Source organism: Oryctolagus cuniculus, chromosome 4 (assembly GCF_964237555.1).
Source record: "Oryctolagus cuniculus chromosome 4, mOryCun1.1, whole genome shotgun sequence".
Taxonomy (NCBI): domain Eukaryota; kingdom Metazoa; phylum Chordata; class Mammalia; order Lagomorpha; family Leporidae; genus Oryctolagus; species Oryctolagus cuniculus.
Genome location: NC_091435.1, coordinates 53,121,877 through 53,149,240, shown reverse-complemented (window position 1 = coordinate 53,149,240; position 27,364 = coordinate 53,121,877). Strand labels below are relative to the sequence as shown.

Here is a 27,364-nt window from a genome sequence, read left to right as displayed (position 1 = left end):
GTATTCTAAACTACCAAGATGTGAAGTGACTTTTCCAAAAAGGTCTTTAGGGCCTTAGCAGGTGATCTGACTCAGATCACCCTATACAGCTCAAAGTGGAATTGTCATTGCTGTTACTGCTGCTTTGTGTTTTGCATGTTTATATTTTTTAATTTTAGTAAAATCAGAATAGGCACAGCACATTTAGTGCTGGCATCTAAACTACTACAATAGCAATTACTGAAGCTCCAGTGACTTGAGATTCAATCCTTACATTCAGCAAGTTTAAATATATTCTTACATAATCTAACACAGATTACTGGGTCTTGCTCCAGGGCTTCTAAATCTGTAGGATTAGCATGTGGGTTGAGAATTTTTACATTTAACAGGCCTCCAGAAACTGCTGATGATGAAGGGGTCACAGTTTAAAAATAATGGTTTGAGGGATTAAATATACTAATTTAAAATATTTATTACAGTACTATGAGACAGATAATAGCTCTGTTTCACAGGACAAAGCAAGGGCATCTATAAAATAAAAATTATCAATAGCTAGGCAAAGGTAAATATAATCAATATTCCATATCATCAATGTAATAATTGATTAACTTGAAGCCTGAAACCACCTACAATCAATGGTAGTCAGAACTCAAGATACTTTGACATTGAGATGCTTTATAGCACTTGACTTATACCAACTTTTTCTCTTCTATAGACAGATATTTTAGAAATTTAGAATAAAAAAACTGTGACCACATCTATAACAAGTATTGTCATGTTAGATTTCATGATCAGGTAGTCCCGAGTGTGGAGCAGAATGTTATTTCTTATAAATGGGCCTTAAAGCTACCACCCTAATCTGGGAGGCAAACTTCTTTAAGGGTACATCAATAGGGGTAAGCAACAGGGGTTAGTATGGTGGTGACAACAGCAAAGGACAGATACCACCAAAGAGGCTTTAAAGAAGTAAACCAAGGGACCAGTGTTGTGGTGTAGTAGGTTACGCCACTGCCTGTGACACGGGCATCCCATATGAGCACTGGCTACTCCCCTTCTGATCCAGCTCCTTGCTAATGCACCTGCAGCCATTTGGGGAGTGAATTAGCGAATGGAAGATCTCTTTCTATAACTCTGACTTTCAAATGAATAAATAAATGTTTATGAAAGAAAAAGAGAAAGAAAGAAATGAAGAAACAAAAGAAGGAAGGAAGGAAGGAAAGAGAAGGAAGGAAGGAGCAAAGCAAGGAAGGAAACCAAATTGAATATGGAGAGAATCTGTATTTTCAGATTACTCTCCCTGCAGCTGAAAACTCAAAACACCTGATATCCAAACAATGCCATGGACAGACTGAGTTATTAATACAAACATAATAACAGGTTAAAAAATATCTATGATATGGTTCTCCTCCTTCTACTGTAACAAAATATCACAAACTTAGTGGTCTAAAAGAATACAGACTTATTTTTCTATAGCTCTGGAGTCTGTGTCCCCTGGCATCCCCAGGCAACAGTCTTGTTTCCTTGCCTTCTCCAGCCTCAGCACGCCACCTGCATTCCTTGGCCCATGGCCCCTTCTTCCACCATCCAAATCAGTAGGAGCCAGGAAACTGAAACTCAGCCAAGTCTCCCATGTGGGTGGCAGGAACTCAGCTACTTGAGCTATCACTACTGCCTCCCAGCCAGGGTAACCTTTGTCTTTGTCATTGATTAGGTTGGGAAGGGGCATGCAGCATGATTTTTGCTACTGAGGTAAAGAAAAGCCTTTGGAGAAATTTTCCCTATGTCTTCAAAGGATAAGTGAGGAAGGTAGGTGCTGTCGTTCCCTGACTGCTGGCTGTGAGGCATCACTGTGCAAGGACATGAGGCCTGGAGACGTGGCATCTGTCTTGAATTAGTCAGGGACCCTTCTGAGGACAAGCAGGGTCTAGGGAAGACAGGACAAGAGGAAAGAAAGCATCCAGATCCTGATAAATAATCCAAACTGGACTCAGTGTATTACTATGTAAGGTATTTAGGTTCATTTGTTGTGAAAGTCAGTCATACTTCTTTCTTTCTTCCAACCCCAAAAGTATCTTGCATATACAGCTTTGACAACTGAGGCTCTCATCAGAAAATGTCCATGGACTCAGAGCTCTTACCAAACCTTGACTTGGAGAACTCACTAGTAATGAAAATTACTGACCTGATACTCAGGTGGGAGACTGGGCAAATTTTTTGGTTCATTTTCTTCTCTTGGAGAAAACAAAAATTGCATCCTCAATTTTTTGTATGAATCATAGCATTACAGGGATGTATACTTATCATTGCATTATGATTAATTTCACAAGTGGGCTTGTAATAGAGTAAGTTGCCTAGAGTAACTGTATAACTACCTTTCATAATCAGTTCTTACGTAGGTACCCAATTCTGTAATTCCTAGAATTCCTACAACTCTAAGATTTTATGATCCCAAATTTTCTAAGTATTGCCCTAAACTTCCAGTATATATGGATTAACTGGCTTTCTTGCTATTGTAACCATTCAAGCAACAGATAGGAAAACATATCCAGGGCAAACACAAATTAATGGAAGCTGCAGAGAGAGATTAGTTCACAGTTTTCATAAGCTATTCACTTCTGCACTTTTGTTCCTGGCCCCTCTGCCTCATGTTTGTTTTGAATGAGGATGAGTTCAAATAGCTTGCCAGCCCAGCTCAAGTTGTTCAGAGATAGATTATCAGAGATAACAGTGACATGATTTTCTCCTTAAAGAATGTACAGGACCTGAGTCTCTTGAGGACATTGGTAAAGGACAACACAGCTACAAGGATTCTGGCACCGTGGCTCAATAAGCTAATCCTCTGCCTGTGGCGCCGGCACACCGGGTTCCAGTCCCGGTTGGGGCGCCAGATTCTGTCCTGGTTGCCCCTTTCCCAGGCCAGCTCTCTGCTGTGGCCAGGGAGTGCAGTGGAGGGTGGCCCAAGCACATGGGCCCTGCACCCCATGGGAGATCAGGATAAGTACCTGGCTCCTGGTTTCGGATCAGTGCGGTGCGCTGGCCGCCGCAGCTGTTGGAGGGTGAACCAACGGCAATGGAAGACCTTTCTCTCTGTCTCTCTCTCTCTCTCACTGTCCACTCTGCCTGTCAAAAACAAACAAACAAACAAACAAACAAACAAACAAAAACACCAAAGGGAGCAAGAAAATGGGATGTTTCGTTCCCAAGTCTAGGGAAGAACATGAAGAGAAACTTTCATTATGCTTTCTGAGACCATGGAAAAAGAAGAGATGCTCTTAATTCTCCCACGTCCTTGTCAAGTCAGAAGGTGATGATTTCCAGAAGTCTGAAGTTGTGTCCCAGTAATCTATGGAGTTTACTTGACTCAGTTGTATCAACTCTGTGTAATGCATAGCTGGTCCTCTGGGGCCTGGGGCCTGGCTGCCTGGGGAGTGACTGCCCTTCCCTGGGCTGGCTAACTCTGGGAGAGGGAGGGAGCATGCTTTTCATATTCAAAGGAACCCACCCAGGGCTTGTTCTTGTATCCCTACCTTCCTCTGACACTCACTCCAGCCCAATATTCTCCTGTCCTGATCACCCCAAGCCCAGGTGCCATACAATGTCAGACAGCTCCTATGTCCCCCAGCTGCTGGTCTTTGTCAAACTAGCCCATCCTAAGCCTGCTCACCTGCCTTGCCCATTTCTTCCCTCATAAACCACCAGACTTTCATAGCATGCCTCCTCTTTCTAGGGATCTCAAAGTGTGACAATTTCTTTCACGGCAGTCATTCCATGTCTGAGCGTCTTACCATAGCTGATTAAAAGAATCCAGGGTACACTTTAAAACATAAACTCAACTCTGTGAGTGAACCAGGCAGATGGAATGGCACAGGCCAACACTCAAGATGGAAATGAGCTTGATAGATGAGGGAAAACCAGCAGATCAGTCTAGGTTACAAGAGAGAATAGTAGGTGAGGAAATCAAACAGGAGGTAGGAGGTCAGTCATGCATTACACAGGCCCCTGAAGATATGTGTTAAGAGTTTGGATTTTGGGGCCGGTGCCGTGGCTCACTTGGTTAATCCTCTGCCTGTGGCGCTGGCATCCCATATGGGCGCTGGGTTCTAGTCCTGGTTGCTCCTCTTCCAGTCCAGCTCTCTGTTGTGGCCTGGGAGTGCAGTGGAGGATGGCCCAAGTGCTTGGGCCCCTGCACCTGCATGGGAGACCAGGAGGGAGCACCTGGCTCCTGGCTTCGGATCAGCACAGCACCAGCCTTTGTGGCCATTTGGGGAGTGAAGCAATGGAAAAAGAGTTTGGATTTTATTGTAAGTGGGAAAAGAAATAACCAAAGGATTTTAAGCAAAGAGTGATGTAATATGACATGTTTTGACAACATTATCCTGGGGTCTAGGAGCAGAAAGGGTTACAATGAAACAAGAGTGGAAGCAACAAAATTAGACTACTGCAGGTGTTGAGAATCTAGTTAAGGATATCAATGCATGCTCATACCTTTTAAATTTATATTAATAATACAAGAAATCAAAGTCTCAACCTGAAACAAGACAAACTCAAGCCCACGTAGAATAACAAGTAGGGCTTTGAGAAGCATAAATTATGCCAGGCAATTTTTTCTGAGATAGAATGGTAAGTCACTTTAATCAGGGGAAGAAAAGCTTTCGCCAAAAAAGTCGGGATCACAGCCCTTTGGATTCTCAAGCTCACAGGTATCTTTGGACAACTCAGGAACTGTTTAATGTTTGGTAGTCTAGGGCTTACAGGTCCAGGTCTACTTTAGTCTCCGAGTTTCACAGATGAGGAAAATGAAGTGCAGACTTCAAGCATGGGGAAGGGTTTGTCCCAATGGCACCTCAGAGGAGTATATTCTTTAATGATCTAGAGCTTTTTGTACAGACAGGATGTATTCTTTGGTTTTTATTTAATGCTCATTTTATTATTAAACTAACATACCTAGAAAAATTTTGACATTTAGGAAGACAAAACTCAGTTAAAAATTCTTTCTCCTCTTCTTGTGACTACATCAAAATAACCACCCAATATTCTTTCAAAATGTTTCAGGAAAAAAGATAATTGATAAACAAATTCTGTGCAGCGTGCCAGATGAACACCTTTGGAGATTCAAAGCCCCAGAATGTTATGAAGCCCATACCCAATATATAATTTCTATATAAAAATAATTCTGGTCTACAGGCTAGCGTTGTGGTGCAATAGGTTAAGCTACTTCTTGCAACTCTGGCATCCCATATCAGAGTGCTGGTTCAACTATCAGTTAACCTACTTCTCATCCAGCTTCCAGCTAATGTACCTAGGAAGGCAGTGTAAAATGTGGGAGTCCTGGATGGAGTTTTTGGCTCCTGGCTTCATTCTGGCCCAGCACTGGCTACTGGGGCCATTTGGGGAGTAAATCAACAAAGGGAAGATTCTCTCTCTCTCTCTCTCTCCCCCTCCCCCCCATCTCTCTCTCTCTCTCTCTCTCTCTCTGCCTTTCAAATAAATCTTTAATAAAATATAAATACTGGTCTAAAATATAAATGGAGGGAAATTAGCAAATCCTATTTTTTCTTTTTTATTTTTTCCTCCACTGATAATCATTTGTCAACTTCTTCAAAAGATGTTTGATGTCCCTGTGTTTCTGGTGTGCTCAGAATGTACTGAATCTGCCTTGGATCATCCAGCTGGAACTGAACATTCAGTGTGCTACGCCCTGTCATTTACACTAGGTGAAATAAAGAGAGAATGACTGGTAGGCTTCTTAATTAGATCATCAGAAAATTTCTTTGAGGGGGAACTTAAAAGTGGAAGCCCAAGTAATGAGAACCCAGCTATTTAAAGTACAGTAGAAAGAGCAATTCAGGAAGAGGAAGCCAAAAAGAAACAGGATGCTGAAAACACCACACAGCTCCCCAACTAGTCAGGGAGACAGACATAAAAACAGCTCATTTTAACACAGTGTGGCTCCTGCTATAGTAGCCATGAGAGAACTCTGAGACCCTGTGGAAGTGATTAATCAGAACTGAGAATTGTTAAGCGCTGTGTAAGGCAGAATATATAAAAATGTAGACTAGTACCACAAAGGTTTAAACCCTTGCTTTACCAGAGATGTCTGTTAAAAACAGAATCCTGGGATCCACACTGCACTACTCCATCAGGATCTCTGAGTCAGCTGCCTGAGCGTCCAAGTTTTCAACAATGCACCTGCTGACATGAAGACAGTTTATGGTCCTCTAAAGAACAGCCTTGAAGTCAGAATGATGACCAGGACACAGGACTTAGGTCTCACTTTTCTCAACTGAAAATGAGGATAACAATACAATCTTCCTTGTTTGGTAACTATGAGGATTAAAGGAAGAAGTGCAAGCATATTTCACAATGTCCATGGAAAGTGGAATTAAAAATATGGTTTTTTTGGTGTAAAAACATTTTGAAAGCCATGTGTAGTTTTTTTTTCATAATCACAGTGTTACACAAACTTTCTGAAGTACCCTGGTATTGAGAGTGTTATCTATTTTGCTGTTATAGGGAAAGGATAGCTTTGATCATAACTGAGTAAAGAAATGAGCATTTGTCCAGAGTTAACATACATAGTTCAGAATCTTGTTGCACAGGGGGAAGTATACTGGCAAGGGTACAGCTGTCAGGGTAAGCAGAGGGAGACTAGGACAAGGAACAGCTGAGAAGTGATCAAACACTTGTAGGAAGCAGCTGGTTTTGCCTGCTTGTTGTTTCTAGTTATTATTTTTTGTTCTGTTTTGTTTTCAACTTCCTCCTTTTCACAGCAAATTGTTTAAAGACTTTCCCTCCCTAGACCGAAGTCTAGCCCCTGGCAAAATGGAAAGAGAATCATCATGTTTAGATAAATATTGCATGCTTCAGCTTAGATGTGGAAGCTTTAAAAAGGTCAATCTAAAGTTAGAATAGTGATTGCTAGAGGCTGGGAAGGATGGTGGGGAGGGGTTTAGGGAGAGATTGGGTAACAGGTGTCAAAATACAGACAAAAGTAATAGGTTCTAATTTTCCACAGTGCCGTGGCTGACTGTAGATCACAATAACATATTACATACTGTATGAAGAAATGAAGGAGAGGAGCCAGCAGGTTCTGAACATGGAGAAGGGGTAAGGAGGTGAGGATGCCTGTTGTCTAAAGTGATCAGTTGAAATACTACACTGTATCCATAAAGGTGAACAAGCATTAGGTGCTAATGAAAAAATTTTAAAGATTAAAATAAAAAAGAAGGGAAAAGCTCAAGGAAGTTGGACAGAGCTTCACGGAGGGGAGTCGGGACTGGGAAAGAATGGATTGACTGAAACACCTTCTATAATCTGCACAGCTTGAAAATTGTTGCCAGCAACTGACAAGCTTATCCCCTTCAAACTGATCTGACAAGCTCCAAGGAATGAGGAAAACAGTGGCATTGCTCCCAATTCCAGTCCTTAACTATAAAATTATTCATCCCATCTTAACTACTCATATGCCAACATTTTATCAATTTGGATCTGCACCTAAAGTGTTGTTTTCAGAAAATGATTTACCAGGGCCAATGCTATTTGTACATGGGCCAGAAACAGTCTACTCTTTAATCTCCAGGTATCTCCGAGTATATAAAATTCCCTTTTGTGCTGATTCTCTAAGTCCTACCTTTCTTCCACAGTTCTGGCAGAGTAGCAAATTCCTAATATTGAGGAATAAGAACGGGCTGCAGTTGGAGGCAGAATAAAGTATAAGGAGCCCTTCACAGGCTATATCCCGCCCTCATGACAGTGACAGGCAAGAGTAAAAGAATAATAGGATATGGGATCAGCCAGACCCAGGTTCCTGCTGGGTTGTGTACTAGTCCTGAAGCAAGATACCTTCACTCATGTCTTTACAAACCCAGCAGTCTTCTCTGAATTGGTTGCCTATAGTAAATGGTCATTCCTTTGGCCTCAAAAATTACCCTGTGACCAGTTATCTGATCATCTCACATGCTGGAGGTCCAGATGGTTCTTTGGTTTATTAATAAGTGAACCTTTGTAATCAGAGTATCTCTTGGTTCTTCCACCTCTCTGTTTTTGCAGATATCTATAATGTCTGTTACCATATGCTTTTTTAGTTATGGGAAAATTTAAGTTTCAGCATTTAATCATTGCTTAATTGCTGATGCTGAAAATACAATATTCTCTATATTTTGCTGTTTGATTCCTTTGTACATGTACAGAATAACTGCAGTAAAAAAAAAGTGGCAACCATGTCTGAATAAGAAGGAAAAAGCACCTTTATGCTATACACCTATCATTGAAATAAGGGACAAAGAGTTAAGGTAATATTAAATGTTGGCATTGATTACTGAAATGATCCTGGTGGAAAGTTTGGGCTGGGAAATTTTCTAAAGAATCTGTTGTATTGACCAGGTGATGGTTCACTGTGTAATTGCCCCTTCTAAGTAGGTACACACATATAACCTTTTTTTTAAGTTACAATCATTAGGGGCCACAGAAACAAACTAAGTCATACTAGTCACCTGTTCCATTGAGCACCTATTGTATGTCACAAACTATGATAGGGATGTTATGCATTTTCAATATGTCATCTGTCACTCTTTCAAAACTTTCAGAACAGAAGCTGAAATATGAACAATTTTCTTAGATCCTACATCTAAGACCAAAGCTTGGATCCAGGGCTTCACAGTTTCCATTAAACTAAGAGGCTTCTTTCTGAAGAGAATATAACGTTAAGAAAGTGCAATGGACCCAGATTATGGTCAGGTAGTATTAAGGGAAATGTTGACTTTACTAATGAAAGCAAACTGCAAATATCTGGGTTTAGAACATATATGCATCTCTTCTTGTGTATTTTGATTCATTAACAAAGAAATACTAGAGAGGGGCAGAATTTTTTTTTTGCCAGTAATAAATCCTTTAAATAAAAAAATTAAGGATTAATGTGCCAATTTCTGTGTGCAATTACATGTTTATTAAGACACGATTTTTTTAATCAAATGATTTTGGATAAAAACAATTACCAAAAAATGCAATTTATTTATATATATATATATTTTTTTTTTTGACAGGCAGAGTGGACAGTGAGAGAGAGAGACAGAGAGAAAGGTCTTCCTTTGCCGTTGGTTCACCCTCCAATGGCCACCGCGGCCGGCGCGCTGTGGCCGGCGCACCGCACTGATCCGATGGCAGGAGCCAGGAGCCAGGTGCTTTTCCTGGTCTCCCATGGGGTGCAGGGCCCAAGCACCTGGGCCATCCTCCACTGCACTCCCTGGCCACAGCAGAGAGCTGGCCTGGAAGAGGGGCAACCGGGACAGAATCCGGCGCCCCTATTTATATCTTAACCTGAAGAAAATGAAAATTCTTCCTAGATATTTATTAGCCACTTCATTCCAAATTTGAAGAGCAAAGGAATTTTATTCGTTTTTTCTTATGGATGTTGTATTGCATATTTCAGGGGTGGTAGAATTTTAAAGTCAAAAGTTCTCAGATTGAGCCCTCAGCCAGCCATATAATCTTAGGAAACTCATTTAGCTAGTTTAAAATCCTAGTTTGCTCATATGTAAAATGAAGTTGATAGCATATGTATGATATAATCACATACTTTCTAATAGTTACTGTGTCCATAGTAAGGGAACAGTTTTACGCTGGTTTTTTTTTTTTTTTTGAGTATTCTGGATTTAAAACTTACTTACACTGAGTCTTAGCCAAAAGGCTGAGAAGCAATAAGAAAAACTTACTTACAGTATGTCCTTGACAAACCTGGAGACATTATTTCTCTGAGGCTTATTTTTTTTCACTTACAACATGGGGGCGTGTGTACCTAGCTTTGCGTGAGTTTGAGCATGTATGAGAGGGGTTATTAAAGTATGAAGGCCAAAAGGATCCCCAAATGTGATCACTAGCAGATATGAATTCTGCTTTTTCAGTTTTGACTTTGGAAGTGCTCTTTAAGCCAAATCAAGTTTTGGTACAGCATCAGAGAAGAATGTCTTCAATTGTCTGACAAGAATATTAAAATATCCCTTTCAGTTTCTCATCTGTGTGAGGCTGAGATTTCTTCATACATCTTAACCAAATCAATATATGGCAGTAGATTGAATGCAAGGCAGATATGAGAATCCATCTGACTATTAAGCGAGGCATTAAAGAGAGTTGTGAAAATGTAAAACAATGTCATTGTCCTCATACTTTTTTGGTTTGTTTTGGAAAGAATAGTTATTTGTCATGACGGTGCATATATTAACATGTAAAGGGTTTACTTTATTTTATGAGTTAATAAATGTGCAAAAATTTTTAAATTTTGCTTTAATTTATAATATTAAAATATTAAAATCATAATGTACTAGTCTTCCATTAGACTGGACCCCAGGGAATTTTCATATTCCTTAGAAAGACTAACATTTTGAAAGTATATTTGGGAGAACTGTTTATGTGTCTCATCAAAAAACAAATAGGAGGGCAGGTGTTTAGCCTAGCAACTAAAATGCCAATGTCCCACATTGAGTGCTTGGGTTCAGTACTTGGCTTTGGCTCCTAACTCCAGCTTCCTGCCAAAGCAGACCCTGAGAGACAGTGGTGATAGCTCAAGAAATTGGGTTCTTGTCACCCTTGTGGGAGAGCTAGATTGCATTTCCAGCTCTTGGTTGTGGCTAAGCCCTGGCCGTTACAAGCATCTGGGGAATGAACCAGTCAGTGGGAAGCTTGTCTGCCTCTCCACATCTCAAGCATTATTAAGTAGATTAATAAACAAACAAATAAAATAAGAACAATGCCACTTTATGGTTGAATTAAAGAACTAAAGGCTGCGGCTACATAGATTTTGTCCCTTAAAAAGTGTTTGACATAAATGGGCAAGAGTATGATTTATACTCAGGGAGAAGTTACCATAACAATGCTATAAATAAAGTTAAATGATATAAACTATGCCTAGCACAGGATGGAAGCATCTCTCTCGTCTGAATGGTTTATGCAGAGACATTAAAGAAGCAGAGAGGGCAACATGTGGGCTAAGATTCTGAGTTTGGAGAGGACAGTAATGAGCATGGCACAGAATATATATGAGGGTACTTCAGAAAGATGAAAAAATGGAAATAAAAGATAAATTTATTGTGATACAAAAATAGTGAAATTCATGTACTTGTAGGGTGTTCAAAAATTTATAAAAATGTATGTTATAAAATAGATTCCAAATGTTTTCACACCAAACTCAACTTACCTTTTAATTCTATTTTCCATGAACTTTTTTCCAGTCCTCTTCTATTATGCTTGTTTAGTGCATGAATCGAGCACTCTATTATTTATAAGGTGAACTTCATCTTCCCTAATTGCCAATTCAATTCCAACTTGAAAGTGTCTTATATAGATTCTTGGTGAAGTAGGACACTTCCTTTTGTTCTAATATTAGAAAACCTTGGAGAAAAGTATGGTTACTTTCTATATAAAGTGTTTTATCCAAGATCTGGACAGCTGAATAAAAGATACACCTGTTTCCTGCCTTTTGCTTGTGTTCCTTTAGCATTCTATTTATGTGTTAGCACTACATTTTAGACACTTGAACATCACCAGGCTTTTCAGTGCCACTCTATATATGGTGAGAATTATGGACTAACAGGAAGGCTGCATCTCCTACCTGCCTCCTGTTCACTTCTCTGATGTGTGTTAGTCCATCATTAATGGTGCATTCCGTAAGGTCAAAATCCTCAACCCTGGGACCACAGACTCCTTGGATTAAGAAATTCATTGTTGTAGAGGGCTGTCCTGTGCACTGTGGCAGCTTTAGCTGCATCCTTGCCCTCTGCTCACTGGATGACAGCAGTGTTCCCCTCCCAATTGTGACAACCCCAAAAATATCTCCAGATACTGCCAAATGTCCCTGAAGGATAGAATCATATCCAGTTGAAAACTTTTGCTTATGTCAAGACCTTCTCTTTTATTTACAGACACACACACACACACACACACACAATTTCACTCCTCACCTTCCTTCTTTCTCCTCCTCCCGATGCTCCTCCGTTCCCTCCACTCATCTTTCACCTTATTATCTTTTTCTGAGGATATTTTCCTGTCTTCTCTTGCTAGTACTAGAAAGAAATCAGATTCTAGTATCTAAGTCCCTGAAGGCACTGGTGAGTATGTAAATTATATTATCTGTGTTTTTCAACTATAGTAAGGGCAGTATCTCTGTGGATACCCCTGAGGGCAGATTTCACTGAGGTCTTACCTGTAACATTGGTTACATTACCTTTCTGAAGTAAACCAAGAACTTATTCTCCCAGGAAATATAAAGCATTAAGCCATCATTAGTCACTAGTTAGGGTGGCCAAACATCCAAATTTGACTAAGGCTGAAGGAGTTCCCAAGATCTAAAATTTTCAGAGCCAAAATGAAATTATTTCCTACTTTTTGTACTTTTTAAGTATATTAAAGTTGGTTTTTTAATGAACCTCCCATCAACAACTATTTTTTTTCCCTTTTGCCGAATTACCTCATAGCTCACACTATCCCAGCATCTTTTATTTGCCCTAAATTTTCAAAATTCTTCCAGCTGTTGATTTTGATGATTAACGTCTTTCCTTTCTCCTTTGCCTCTCAGATTCCACTCCCAGTGTCAGTTTCAACACAAATTACGGAAACTGGCTGGACAGCTACAGAGAAGACACTCATAGGAGGATGCCTAGCACAGGATGGAAGCATCTCTCTCGTCTGAATGGTTTATGCAGAGACATTAAAGAAGCAGAGAGGGCAACATGTGGGCTAAGATTCTGAGTTTGGAGAGGACAGTAATGAGCATGGCATGAGGAAAACACTCAGTCATCAGAATCATTGTTCTCTTCTGGTGGTGAGGGTAGGAGAATTCCAGGATTATTTACATGTAATTTACATATCAGTAGTTTAGGAGCTCCCTCCCAACAAGAATAGCTGGGCAGTAGAAGCAAGGGATGAGAAAATTATTGACAGCTGAGTTTAGAAGCAATGTGAGGATGGGAAAGAGACTTATCATATAGGATATGGGAGGGGGAGTTTGGTGGCAGCAGTTAAGGCAGCGGTGGCACAGTATTAACTGTGAGAACTTGGCAATGGATAGAAGTAAAAGGATAAGGGTATGCAAGCAGAAAACAATTTTCTGGCTTCTTAGCATTGGATTAACCCAATGTTATTTATACTTGGTAACACCTACCCCCACAATGTTGAGCCTTTTGAAACCTAGCTACTATTTAGCCAATTTTTGCTTTTCCTTCAATGCTTTCAGGTCACTTATTACAATCCACTACAAAATCGTGTGTGTGTGTGTGTGTCTGTGTGTTTAGCAAAAGTGTTGTGAAGCAGGTCATAGACATTCTTAAGCTTTGAAAGAAATTACTCAACAATGAAATCACTGCTGTGATATCAAAGGCCCATGAACTTAAAAGAAGAGGAAAGCCTTCCTCCTATATGGAAATAGTAACATTTTTAGAAAAAGCCACAGAAATAACCCTCGATTCTTTCATTTGGTGGACTGCTGCCGATTCCCTATAAAATGTTCTGCAAATAACCTCATTCATATTTTGAATGTCATGAGATTGGAGTCATTTCCTTCACTTAAAAAATCGTTTCTTCCTCTGAGGACGCATGGTCACATGATCTGAAAGGTAAGGCAGGAACTGATTACAGATACGGTCATCTATTTCTATTTATGGGATTCTAAATTCTGTAGAATAACTAAGGATATTTTAAGGTTTGAAGCACAATGACTCAGCTCACCCATTTCCAGTAAACGTAACTGTAAATGAACCTTGCCCTACCTTTCCTAAATGCAGATGATGCTTTTCTTTTCATCAAATTCAATTCCACAAGTAAGAATTTGTTGAATTTCTGAGGAGGTTGGTCAAGTTTGTGTGTTTTTCATTATATGATAGAAATTATTCTACTATCTCTACAAGTATAATTTTCCTCAGCAATCCTATACTGCAAATATTCTGGAAACATTATCCCTTGGGCCTCTGTATTACTTTTCTTCTGCAGTTGTAACAAAGTGTCACCAACATGCTGGATAAAGCCAACACAAATTTATCATCCTGTGGCTCTGGAGTTCAGAAGGCTGGGTCCATGTCAAAGTGTCAGCAGGGCAGGTACCATCTGGAGGCTGCATGCGAGCCTCTGCTTCCTTGCCTTTTTCCAGCCTCTAGAATCTACTGGCATTCCTGGGCTCATGGTCCTTTCCTCCATCTTCAACGTCGTCCTATCTTCAAATCCCTCTCTGATTCTGACCTTCTGCCTCCATCTTTCACATTTAACGAGCGTATGTGATCACACTGATTTCATGAATAATCCAGGATAAATCAGATTCTCTCAAAGTCAGCTGATTAGCAACTTTAAGTGAAGATGTTATCATGTAAGAGCACACTCACAGGTTCTGTGGATTAAAATATAGACATCCTTGGGGACCATTATTCATCTACCATAGTGTCTCAGCTTCACATAGTGGGTAGTCCTTGAGCTTGATCATAAGAAATTCAAAGTGAACAGGGGTCTGGAGATACTCTCAGGCAAAAGCAGGCTTTGGTGCTTGCTCATCTTTTATGTTCCCCCTACCTTTTTTTTTTTTTTTTTTTTTTTTTTTTTTTTTTTTTTTACTATAACTGTGCCTTTGATAGTTCCATAGCTTCCTAGCCATGTACATTAAGCATATTCATAGCTTAATTTTTTCCCATAAAACCTAAGTTGTTTTAATTCATTTGGTCACTTAAGATAGAAAATCCCTCAATAAACTTGAGGTATACAATAGTTGCTCATAGAAAATAAAAGTTTGGTCTGGTATAAAGATAATTGACTTCAATTCCTTGCAGGTGAAATTTGAGAACTGTGAATTTTTTTCTCTGTTCATGTTTGTGGGGAATAATGTGATACTTCAATATACATAGGTAAAGGACAGTGGTCAAATAAGGGTGGGTAGCATTTCCATTTCCTTAATTAAAAACGTTGATTAGGGTCACCGTATTGGTGCATCAGATTAAGCTGCCAACTGCAACAGTGGCATCCTATATCAGCCTATTTGTTCAAGTCCTGGCTGCTCCACTTCTGATTATCCTCCCTGCCAATCTGCTTAGGCAAGCAGTGGCAGATGTCCCAAGTAATTTGTGCCCCTTCTGCCCATGTGGGAGACCCTATTGGAGTTCTAGGCTCCTGGATATGGTCTGGATTAGTGCTAGCAGTTGTAACCATATGGGGAATGTATCAGCAAAAGAAAGCTTTCTCCTCTCCCTCTCCCTCTCCCTCTCCCTCTCCCTCTCCCTCTCCCTCTCCCTCTCCCTCTCCCTCTCCCTCTCCCTCTCCCTCTCCCTCTCCCTCTCCCTCTCCCTCTCCCTCTCCCTCTCCACCTCTCCATATTTAACTCTGCCTTTCAAATAAATATTTTTTAAAAGAAATACTTATTTTATTTATTTGAAAGGCAGAGTTAAAGAGAGGGAGAGAGCGAGAGAGAAAAATTGATCTTCCATCCGCTGGTTCACTCCCCAAATGATTGCAACAGACAGGGCTGGGCCAGGCCGAAGCTAGGAGCCAAGAGCTTCATCTGGGTCTCCTACATGAGTGCACGAAGCTGGATTGGAAGTAGAGCAGCTGAGACTTGAACTGACACCCATATGGCCTACGAACATTGCAGGTGGCTGCTTAACTTGTTCCACCACAATGCTGGCCTTCAAATAAATCTTAAACATTTTTTTGATTAACACATAACAATTGTACATATTTCTCAGCTATTTTATTTTATGCATAAAATGTGAATTGACCAAATCAGGGTAGTCAACATACGCATATCTTTATCCTTACTCCATATTTAGAGCCTTGGGGAGCTCTTCTCTTCAGGTTAGTAACAAAATATACAATAAGTTATTGTGAACTACAGTCTTGCCTCTGTGCTATAGAACACCAAAATTTATTCCTCTCTATGACTGTATTTTAGTACCTGCTATCCAAATTCCCTATAACTCCCCTCCCCATTCCTTCCCAGTCTCTAGGAATCACTGTTCTTTGTTCAGGTCAACTTGTTTTTTTCCTTCTACACACGAGGGGAATACATGTTTTTGCCTCTGACTTATTTCACATAACTAGTTCCATCCATTTTGCAGCAAATGATAGCTATCATTCTTTTTTAGAGCTGAATCATATTCTGTTGTGGATATATACCACATTTGCTTCATCCATTCATCTGCTGATGGGTGTCTGGGTTGCTTCCAGATGTTGGGTATTGTGCATAGTGCAGCAGTAAACATGGGACTGCAGGTATGAGATAGTTGATATTTTGATCTCATTTCCTATACACACAGAAGTGGGGTATCTGCATCATATGGTAAACTTAGTTTTTGATTTTTGAGGAACTTCCATATTGTTTTCCATAGGGACTGTATTAATTTACATTCACATCAACTGTGTATAAGAATTTCCTTTCTCTACATCCTCCCCAGCATTTGTTATTTTTGTTTCTTGTTCATTGCCATTCTATCTGGGGTGAGATGATATCTCATTGTGGTTTGATTTGCATTTCCTTGATGGCTGATAATGTTAAGTATTTTTTCCATAAACTTATTAGCCATTTGAATTTCTTCATTTGAGAAGTGTCTATTTATATATATTGTCCATTTTCTAATTCAATTTTTGGTTTTTGAGTTCCTTATATATTCTGGAAACCAATCTATTATCAGATTAATACTTTTGAAATATTTTCTCCTGTTGTTTAACCTTTTTTTCCTAAAGAATTTACTTTTATTTTTGTAGTTTAAAACATTTAATTCAGTAACTTTAATATAAATCAGTCTTTAATCACTAAATGTTACATCAATATCCTATGACCCCAGATCCTATATGCTATTATCCTTCAAGACTGAGTAAAATGATCAATATGAGTTTTTCCTAAATTTGTCCAGAATTTCAAAATGGTTATGGAGTTAGTATAACTTTTCAAATGTTAAAGCATGGAATTACAACTTCTGGTGCAAAAACTTTGAAATCCTTGGAGTTTTTTCATAATGTGATTTCCCCATGAATTTTCTTTTAAAAATTTATTTTACTTATTTGAAAGAGTTACGGGGTGGAGGGGCTTGGAGCCCTGTGGGGGACAGTGTACCTGCCAAGCTAGAGGAAAAAATGGGGGGCATGTTTCTCTCCCCACCAGCTGGCACCAGCATCCTGTAACTAGTCAAGAGAGGGCAGTGATCATTTTGGACATACATAACAGCTGTGCCCGCTTGGGGCTGCATGCCTAGCAACCAGCTGACAGGAGACACCTGAGTCTGACTGGGAGAATTGACAGGGGGCTGAGAGCTCATGACTGTGGGAGCCTTGTGTGCTGGGACTGTGAGAACACTGTGGCTGCATCAGAGGGATGAGTCTTTGGGCAGCTACTGTGGGCGACTTCACACACTGGGACTCTCCGATTGCCTGGGAAGGGTCATTGCTGTGCGGTCCATGCTCACAGTAAGGACTGCATGGATCTTTTGTGTGGTTCTGTGGCAGTGTTTATGAATATTGCACCCGCTGGAGCTAGCACCTGGGCGTTGGTTGCCTTGCAGGAGGGGAAGTGAGCATGAGACTATGCCAACAGAACTGGTAAAACCCTCCCTTCTGATAAAAAAAAAAAAAAAAAGAGGAGATTTATCACGCCCAAAGTGGGTGTGACCTTGCATACTCCCCTCACCATGGAGCACTAAATAGAGCTGTGTATTCACTGAAAGAGTGGATACTCTACTAAGCTACAGAGACATATTTCAAAGATAAAAACCATCAGAGGTAAAAAACAAACCAACAAGTATATCCACAAATGCTTAAAAACAAATGCAGCAATTCAAGAAACAAGAATAAGGATGACAATATAACACTCCCAAATGAACACAACAACATTTGAATACTAGAATGTGAATATGAAGAAATTAATGAAATGCCAGAAATGAAATTCAAAAAATTGATCATAGGATTACTTATAAGTAATCAGAAGTAAATCCATGAATTAAGATATCCATACATGACATGAATGAAATTTTTCCTATGAAATAGAGATTTAAGGAGCAATCAAGATTAAATATTAGAAATGAAGAATTCAGTAAATCAAATAAAAATGCAATGGAAAGCCTTAACAACATACTCAGTGAAGCAGAAGAAAGAGTAACTAAATTAGAAGACAATACTCTGAAAATTTTACAATTAGACCAAAAAAAGGAAGAAATTAGAAAATGGTAAAACAGTGTTGGAGATTTATGTGACTATCAAATGACCCAATATTCATGTCCTAGGGATTCCTGAAGGTATGGAAAGAGAGAATGGATTACAAGGCCTTTTTAGTGAAATAATTATAGAAGACTTCCCCATTTTGGAGAAAGGGACATCCAAATACAGGAAGTACATAGAACTCCTAATAGACATGACCAGAAAAGATCTTCACTATAACACACTGTATTCAAACTTTCCACAGCAGAACTTAAAGAAAATATTACATAATGTGAATGAGAGAAACATCAGATTACTTTCAGAGGATTTCCAATTATTCATGGTGGACTTCTCATTAGAAACCCTATAGACTAGGAGAGAATGGCGAGATATATTCCAAGTCTTAAGAGGAAAAAACTGTTAACCCAGAATACCGTATCCTGCAAAGCCCCCATTTATGAATGAAGGTAAAATAAAGACCTTCCATAAGAAACAGAAATTGCAAGAATTTGTCACCACTCATCTAGTCTTACAAAAATACTTAAAGATGTGCTACACAGAGAAACACAGAAATATGGTCATCACTATGAAAGAAGGTAAAGGTAAAAAATCTCCTAGTAAGACTACAAAGGAAATCCAAAGTAATCAATAGGTATATTTATGGAAAAATGGCAGGGCCAAATTGTTTCTTGTCAATAGTCACCTTAAGTGTAAATAGCCTCCACTCCCCAGTTAGAAGATCCAGACTTGCTGAATGGATTAAAAAACCAGACCTATCTATTTGCTGCCTACAAAAAACACATCTCACCAAAAAAATACTTCGAGACTGACAGAAAAGGATGGGAAAACATATTCCTGTTAACAGAAATCAAAAGAGAGCTGGTGTAGCCATCCATCTTAATATCAGACAACATAGACTTTAACACAGAAACTGTTAAAAGAGACAAAGAAAGGTACTATGTAATGATTAAAGGATCAATTCAACTGGAAGATGTGACTATAATAAATGTATATACAGCCAATTAAAGGTATCTGGTTATTTAAAAGAAATGTTAATGGATCTAAAAGGAGACATAAATTCCAATACAATAATGATTGAGGGACTCAGTACCCCACTATTAGCAATGGTCAGATCTACCACACAGAAAATCAGCAAGAAAACAATAGAGTTAATCAACACCATAGACCAAATGGACCTAATGGATATCTACAGAACTTTTCATCCCACAGTTGCAGAATACACATTCTCTTCTCACAAATGCATGGAATTTTCTCTAGGATAGACCACATCCTAGGCCATAAAGCAAGTCTCAGCCAGTTCAATAAAATCAAAATCATAACATGCATCTTCTGTGAACATAATGGAATGAAACTGGAAATCAACAACTCAAGGATCTCTAGAACATATGTAAACACATGGAGGCTGAACAACATGTTCCTGAATGAACAGTGGGTCATTGAGGAAATAAAAATAGAAATCAAAAAATTTCTGGAAATGAATGATGAACCAAGATAGAAATTGAATAAGTAATAAAGACCCTTCCAACAAAGAAAAGCCCAGGACCAACAGCTTCACTGCTGAATTCCACCAGCCATTTAAAGAACTTACTCCAATTGTTCTCAAGTTATCCAAAAAATTGAAAAGGAGGGAATCCTCCAAAACTCTATGAGACCAGCATCACCTTAACTCCTAAGCCAGAAAAAGATACAACAGAGAAAGAGAACTACAGATCAATTTCCCTGATGAATATAGATGCAAAAATCCTCAACAAAATACTACCCAATAGAATCCAACAACACATCAAATAGATCATTCAGTTGGACCAAGTGTGATGTTCCCTGGTATGCAGGGATGGTTCAACATTCTCAAATCAATCACTGTGATACATAACATTAACAAATTGAAGAGCAAAAACCATATTATTATCTCAATAGATGAAGAGAAATCATTTGATAAAATACAACATACTTTCATGATGAAAATCTTAAGAAAATTGGGTTTAGAAGGAACATTTCTCAACACAATCAAGGTAATTTATGACAAACTCATGGTCAGCATCTTATTGAATGGGGAAAGTTAGAAGCATTCCCACTAAGAACCAGAACCAGACAAAGGTGCCCACTCTCACCAGTGCTATTCAATATAGCCCTGGAAGATTTAGTCAGAACCATTAAGCAAGAAAGATAAATCAAAGGGATACAAATTGGGAAAGAGGAAGTCCTATCCCTATTTGTGGATGACATGATTCTATAAATAGGGGATCCTAAAGACTCCACTAAGAGACTACTGGAACTCATGAAAGAGCTTGGTAAAGTGGCAGGATATAAAATTAACACACAAAAATAAATCACCTTTGTATACACAAACAATGAAAAAATAGCTGAGAAAGAACTTCTAAGATGAATCCCATTCGCAATAGCTACAAAAAATTAAATACTTTGGAATAAATCTAACCAAGGGCATCAAAAATCTGTATAATGAATATATAAAACATTAAAGAAAGAAATAGAATACACAAAGAAATGGAAAAATCTTCCATATTCATGGATTGGAAGAATGAATATCATCAAAATGTTTATACTACTGAAAATAATTTGCAGATTTATGAAATACCAATCAATATACCAAGAACATCATTCTCAGATATAGAAAAAAATTATGCTGAAGTTTATATGGAAACATAGGAGACCCTGAATAGCTAAAGCAGTTTTATACAACAAAAACAAAGCTGGAGGCATCACAATAGCAGATTTCAAGAAATTCTACAAGGCAGTTATAATCAAAACAGTCTGATACCGATACAAACAGAGATGGATAGACCAATGGAACAAAACAGAAATGCCAGAAATCATTCACCACATCTACAACCAACTTATCTTTGACAAAGGAGTTAAAATAAATCCCTGGAGCAAAGGCAGTCTCTTCAACAAATGGTGCTGGGAAAACTGGATTTCTGCATGCAGAAGTATGAAGCAAGATCTCTACCTTACACCCTACACAAAAAATCCACTCAAAATGGGTTAAAGGCCTGAACCTGTGACCCAATACCACTAAATTATTAGAGAACATTGGAGGAAACCCTTCAAGACATTGCATAGGCAAAGAGTTTTTGGAAAAGACCCCATAAGCACAGGCAATAACAGCCAAAATTAACATATGGGATTACATCAAATTAAGCTTCTTCACTGAAAAAGGAATACTCAGCAAAGTGAAGAGACACCTGACAGAATGGGAGAAATTGTTTGCAAACTATGCAACTGATAAAGGATTAATATCCAGAATTTATAAAGAGCTCAAGAAACTCAACAACAACAAAACAACAATCCAATTAAGAAATGGGCAAAGGACTTGAACAGTGATTTTCAAAGGAGGAAATCCAAATGGCCAACAGACACATAAAAGAATGTTTAGGATCACTAGCCATAAGTAAATGTAAATCAAAACCACAATGAAGCTTCACCTCTCTTCATTAGAATGGTTCTTATACAGAAATCAACAAACAATAAATGCTGGTGAGGATGTAGCTCAAAAGGTACCCTAATCCACTGTTGGTGGGAATGTAAACTGGTACAGCCACTGTGGAAGACAGTATGGAGTTACCTCAGAAATATGAATATAGACCTTCCATATGACCCAGCCATCCCACTCCTTGGAATTTACCCAAAGGAAATGAAATCAGCATATGAAAGAGCTATCTGTACCCCTGTGTTCATTGCAGCTCAATTCTCAATAGCTAAGATATGGAATCAACCTAGATGTCCATCAACTGAAGACTGGATAAAGAAATTATGGGATGTGTACACCATGGAATACCTACCCAATGGTAAAAATAAAATGAAATTCTGTCATTTCCAACAAAATGGATGTAACTAGAAAACATTATATTTAGTGAAATAAGCCAGTCCCAAAAGGGCAAATACCATATGTTCCCCTTGACTTGTGTTAACTAATAGAGTACCTAAAAGGTAATCTAAAGTATTGAAATTTATACTTTGAGATATGATAACTTTGAACAGCCCTTTCTTGACTGTTGAAGAACAGTTTTTTTTAAATACTTTTTTTTAAATACTATTTGTTGAACTCTTTACTTAATGTAGTGTCAATTTTATGTGTATGAAGTTGAAAATAGAACTTTGTGAAAAATAGAAGTGGGACTAGTAGAGGGAGGAGGGGTGGGAATGAAGGTGGCAGGGAGGGTAGGATGGGAACAGTCACTATGTCCCTAAATTTCACTTATGAAATGCATGAAGTTTGTATACCTTAAACAAATAAAAGCAAAACAAAATATCTAAATTGATTTTTACACACACACACACACACACACACACACACACACACAGAGAGAGAGAGAGAGAGAGAGAGAGAGAGAGATGAAGAGATCTTCCATTACTGGTTACTCCCCAAATATCTTTTGGAAAACCAGGGCCTTGGCCAGGCCAAAGCTGAGAGCCTGGAAATGAATCAAGTCTGCCACGTTGGCAGAGACCCAAATCCTTGAACCATCAGCTGCTAACTCCCAGGGTACACATTAGCAGGAAACCAGAATTGGAAATAGAGCCAGCTTTCTCACTCAGGCACTGTGATATGGGTTGTGGGTTTCCCGAGCAGTGTCTTAACTGCTACGCCAAATGCCTATGCCTAAAGATAATTTTAAACTAATTATGGTTCATGTTTCCTGGCTTAATAAAAAGTTACAATTTCTAGTATCCAAATTAAAAAGTAGCAATCAAATGCTATTTAGAAATGTCCGTGTATTTCTGTAGGTTCTCTTAGAAGATTTCCAAATTTTTATAATCAAGAGATTTTAATCAATTTTGAAGTAAAATAAGAAAAAATTGTTTTACAAAAAAGTCACTTCCCAGTATACTTAACAAAAACAAGCTATTCATTTTCATTTTTATCCCATTAAGGATATTACTGATATTTGTGGTCTAATATTTTAAGAGTGGCTGTAGCTAGATTTCTGCCTTCCATTTGGATCCTGCTCTTTTTTATTGTTTGGAGGTATCTTGGATTTTAGTATCTAAGACTTGCAGCCATCTGTTTTCTCTCACCAGAATTCCTCCATTGTTCACATGGTTTTCACTAATACTGTTCATTTCCCAAATCTCTATATCCACAGTCCACCAAACCACTGCTTGGCATATTTCTGCTGTACCACACAAGTTGCATGTAGGCAAGCTAAAGTGAATTTGACAAAAATACAATAGGCAAAGATCTGTTCTGTGAGTAGCATTTCCTATCTGCCATGCAAGGGGAAGCAACATGTCTTCTTAGCCTATGTCCTGCATTTATTGAAACAAAGGTCTACAAGGATCATGCACTATCAAATAACAATGCATTATGTCTAAAATACAGAATTCATATTCTAGTATATGATTCATTTTATAGGAAAATTTCTTTGGAAAGGCATATGAAAATCTTGTCTTTAACACAGAAGGAGCCACAGAAGTCAGCCGTGTATCTGAGCCTACTCCAAATTTCTCTACTTGGGATGCCACAAAGCAGATGTAGGAGCCATTAATACATTAATATTTAGAGAACACTTGGCATAGCATATCTTAAAATAGACTGTTGCAGGCCAGCGCCGTGGATCAATAGGCTAATCCTCCACCTGCAGCGCCAGCACACCGGGTTCTAGTCCCGGTCGGGGCACCGGATTCTGTCCCAGTTGCCCCTCTTCCAGTCCAGCTCTCTGCTGGCCCAGGAGTGCAGTGGAGGATGGCTCACAAGTCCCTGGGCCTGCACCCATTTGGGAGACCAGGAAAAGCACCTGGCTCCTGGCTTCGGATCAACACAGTGCGCTGGCCACAGCGGCCATTGGGGGGTGAACCAACGGAAAAAGGAAGACCTTTGTCTCTTGTCTCTCTCTCTCTCTCACTGTCCACTCTGCCTGTCCAAAAAAAAAAAAAAAAAAAATAGACTGTTGCGCTGGTTACAACGCGTGTCTTAATCTGAGGCTTAGAAAACAATTAAAGAAACAGTAATTTTCGATAGCCTTTTCCTCAGAGCAACTTTGTCTTTTTGGAACCCCCTCGCCAGCTCATTTTATGCAAAATCCATTGCAAATAGTGTAAGCTCTGCCAAAAGCTCCCTGCCATGGAACAAAACTTGCCCTGATAAAAAGGTACCAGCCAGTGGCAGCCTGTCTGATAGCTATGCCTATTTTCTCCCATTTTTTTAAGATTTATTTATTTATTTGAAAGGCAGAGTTACAGACAGAGAGGGAGAGACAGAGAGAGAGATCTCCCATCTGTTGGTTCACTCCTCAATGGCCATAAAGGCCAGGGCTGGGGTGATTCAAAGCTAGGAGGCATGAGTTTCTTTGGGTCTCCCATGCGGCTGCAGGGTCCTAAGCACTTGGGCTATCTCCCACTGCTTTCCCAGGCCATCAGCAGGGAGCTGGATCAGTAGTGGAGCAGCCAGGACTTAAACTGGCACCCATGTGGGTTGTCGGCACTGCAAGCAGAGGCTTAATCTCCTATGCCACAGTGCTGGCCCCTCTCCCATTCTTTTAGCTGTCCATTCACTGTGCTGATAGTCCCCTCCACTGGGCAGAAGCTTTGGAGTTTGATGTAATCCCATTTTGCTTGCTTTGGCTTTTGTTCTGTGCTTTGGGGTCTTGTTAAAAATAATCATTGCCTGTACTGGTGTCTTTTAAAAAATTTTTATTTTTATTAATATAAAAAGAACAGATTTCATGCATTTCATAGATACAGTTCTAAGATAGCTATAATTCTCCCCCACTTCCTCCCTCAGTTGCCTGCCTCCCTCCCTTCCTCCCTCCCTCCCTCGCTTCCTTCCTTCTTAAATTTTTGCATTAACACACTTTCAACTTACTTTATAATCACAGGCTTAATGCATCACTAACTATAATGTTCAATAAGTAAAATGTAGAAAGACCACTGTTCCACAGGAATATAGAGAAGAGCTGTAAACAATAGTCAAATCATAAGATGTCATTTTCTGTATTAATGTCTGGAAGTTTTTTCCCTACATGTTCTTTTCCTATTTTCATGTCTTACATTTAAGCATTTAATCCATTTGGATATGACTTTTGTTTAGGGTGGGTGATTGGGTATGGTTTCAATACTCAGGTTATAAATATCCAGTTTTTACAGCACTATTTATTGAAGAGGCTGTCTTTCTCCAATGCATGTTTTTTATTTTTTGGCAGAGAATCAGTTGGTTGTATATGTGTGGACTTATTGTTGGAATCTCTATCCTATTCCACCTACCTATGTGTCTGTTTTTATGGCAATTTCATGTTGTTTTGGTAACTATGACTCTGAGAAATCTAGAGCTCAGACATTTTGAAGGTTTCAGCTTTGTTCCTTTGGCTATGGATTACTTTGACTATTGAGGTCTGTTGCACTTCCAAGGGAACTTTAGGACTGCTTTTCCTAGTTATATGAAGAATGTCATTGGTATTTTGGTAGGGATTTCATTGAATCTGTAAATAGCTTTGAGACATATGGACATTTTATCAATAGTAAATCTTCCCTTCCATGAGAGGTCTTTCCATTTTTTGTCTTCAATTTCTTTTATCAATGTTTTATAATTTTCATTGAAGAGATCATTATTCTTAAGGATCTAGTTTTTTGCAGCTATTGTGATTTGTTTCTCAGCAAGTTTGCTCTTGGTGTGTAAAAAGTTACTAATTTTTGATGTTTATTTTGTATCCCACAAGTATATGCAATTCATGTATCAGCCTTTTGATGTAGTCTTTACATTTTTTCTAAATATTATATCATGGCATCTTCAAACATGGATAAATTCACTTCCTTCTTTCCTGTGTGGATGCCTTTAGTTTATTTCTCTTGCCTACTTGTGGCTGTTTTCCTTTAGTGTAGTGAGAGTAGTGAGAGTGCACAGTCTTTTCTTATTTCAGATCAGTATGACTTTGGCTGTGGGACTGTAATATATATCCTTTACTATGGTGAATTATGTTCCTTTTATATATCATTTGTTTAGAATATATAAATTGCTTTTCATGAAGGTTGAATTTAATCCAATGGTTTTTCTATATCTATTGAAATAATCATATAATTTTTGTCTTTCATTTTGTTAATGTGTTATATTGTGCTTATTGATTTGTATTTGTTGAATCATCCTTGCATCTCTTGGACAAGTCCCACTTGATTACGGTGAATGTAATTTGGGTGAGTTATTGGATTCAATTTGCTAATATTTTGTTAACTTTTTTTGCATCTATGTTCATAAGAGATATGGGCCATAGTTATATTTTTTGTTTTGTCCATGTCTGGTTTTGGTTTCCCAGTAATGCTAGCCTTGTACAATGAGTTCCTTAGAATTCTCTCCCTTTTAATTTTTTGGAATAACTTAAGAGGAATTGGGGTCAGTTCTCGTTAAAAATTTGGCGGAATTCTACAGTGAATCCGTCTGGTCCTAGCCTATCCCTTGTTGGGAGATTTTTTTTTTATTACTGATTTAATTTTATTACTCATTATTTGTCTGTTCAGGTTTTCTATTTTCATGATCCAATTTGGGTAGGTTGTAAGTGTCCAGAAATTTACACCTTTCTTCTAGACTCTGCATGTGTTGTCCCTAATGATCCTTTGTATTTCTGTGGTATCACTTGTGATGTCTCCCTTTCCATTTCTGATTTTATTAGTTTGAGTATTCCTTCTTTTTTTCCTGGTTAGTCCAGCTAAGAGTTTGTCAATTTTGTTTATCTTAAAAACAAACAATTCTTCATTTCATTGATCTTTTGCATTTTTTTTTGAAAGTCAGAGTTAGACAGTGAGAGAGAGACAGAAAAAGGTCCTCCTTCCATTGGTTCACCCCCAAAATGGCTGCTATGGCCGGCACTGTGCTGATCCAAAGCCAGGAGCCAGGTGCTTCCTCCTGTTCTCCCATGCGGGTGCAGGACCCAAGCACTTGGGCCATCCTCCACTGCACTCCTGGGCCACCGGCCTGCATTGTTGTTTTAATCTCTATTTTATTTTTGCTCTGTTATTTCTATTAACTTAGGGTTTTATTCTTGGTTTTCTGAGCACTTGTGGTTCATTGTTAGCTTATTTATTGGATGTCTTTCTAACATTTTTATGTAGGCACTTATTGCTATAAATCACTGTTAGTCCTACTTTTGCTGCATCCTATTACATTTTGGTAAATTGCATTTCTATTTTCATGTGTTTTGAGAAATTTGTAAATAATTTCCTTTTGACTTCTTCAATGACTCATTGTTCATTCAATACTGTATTATTCAGA

At 38.7% G+C, this 27,364-nt stretch overlaps 1 protein-coding gene and 1 pseudogene across 1 annotated transcript in view; one reads left to right on the top strand and one right to left on the bottom strand.

Moving 5' to 3' along the window:
• CPOX (coproporphyrinogen oxidase) overlaps positions 1-27,364 on the top strand; it is a 217,103-nt gene that overhangs the window by 9,387 nt on the left and 180,352 nt on the right. The gene's annotated exons all lie outside the window — the stretch shown is intronic.
• LOC100355064 (cyclin-C-like) overlaps positions 23,070-27,364 on the bottom strand; it is an 88,862-nt pseudogene continuing 84,567 nt past the window's right edge.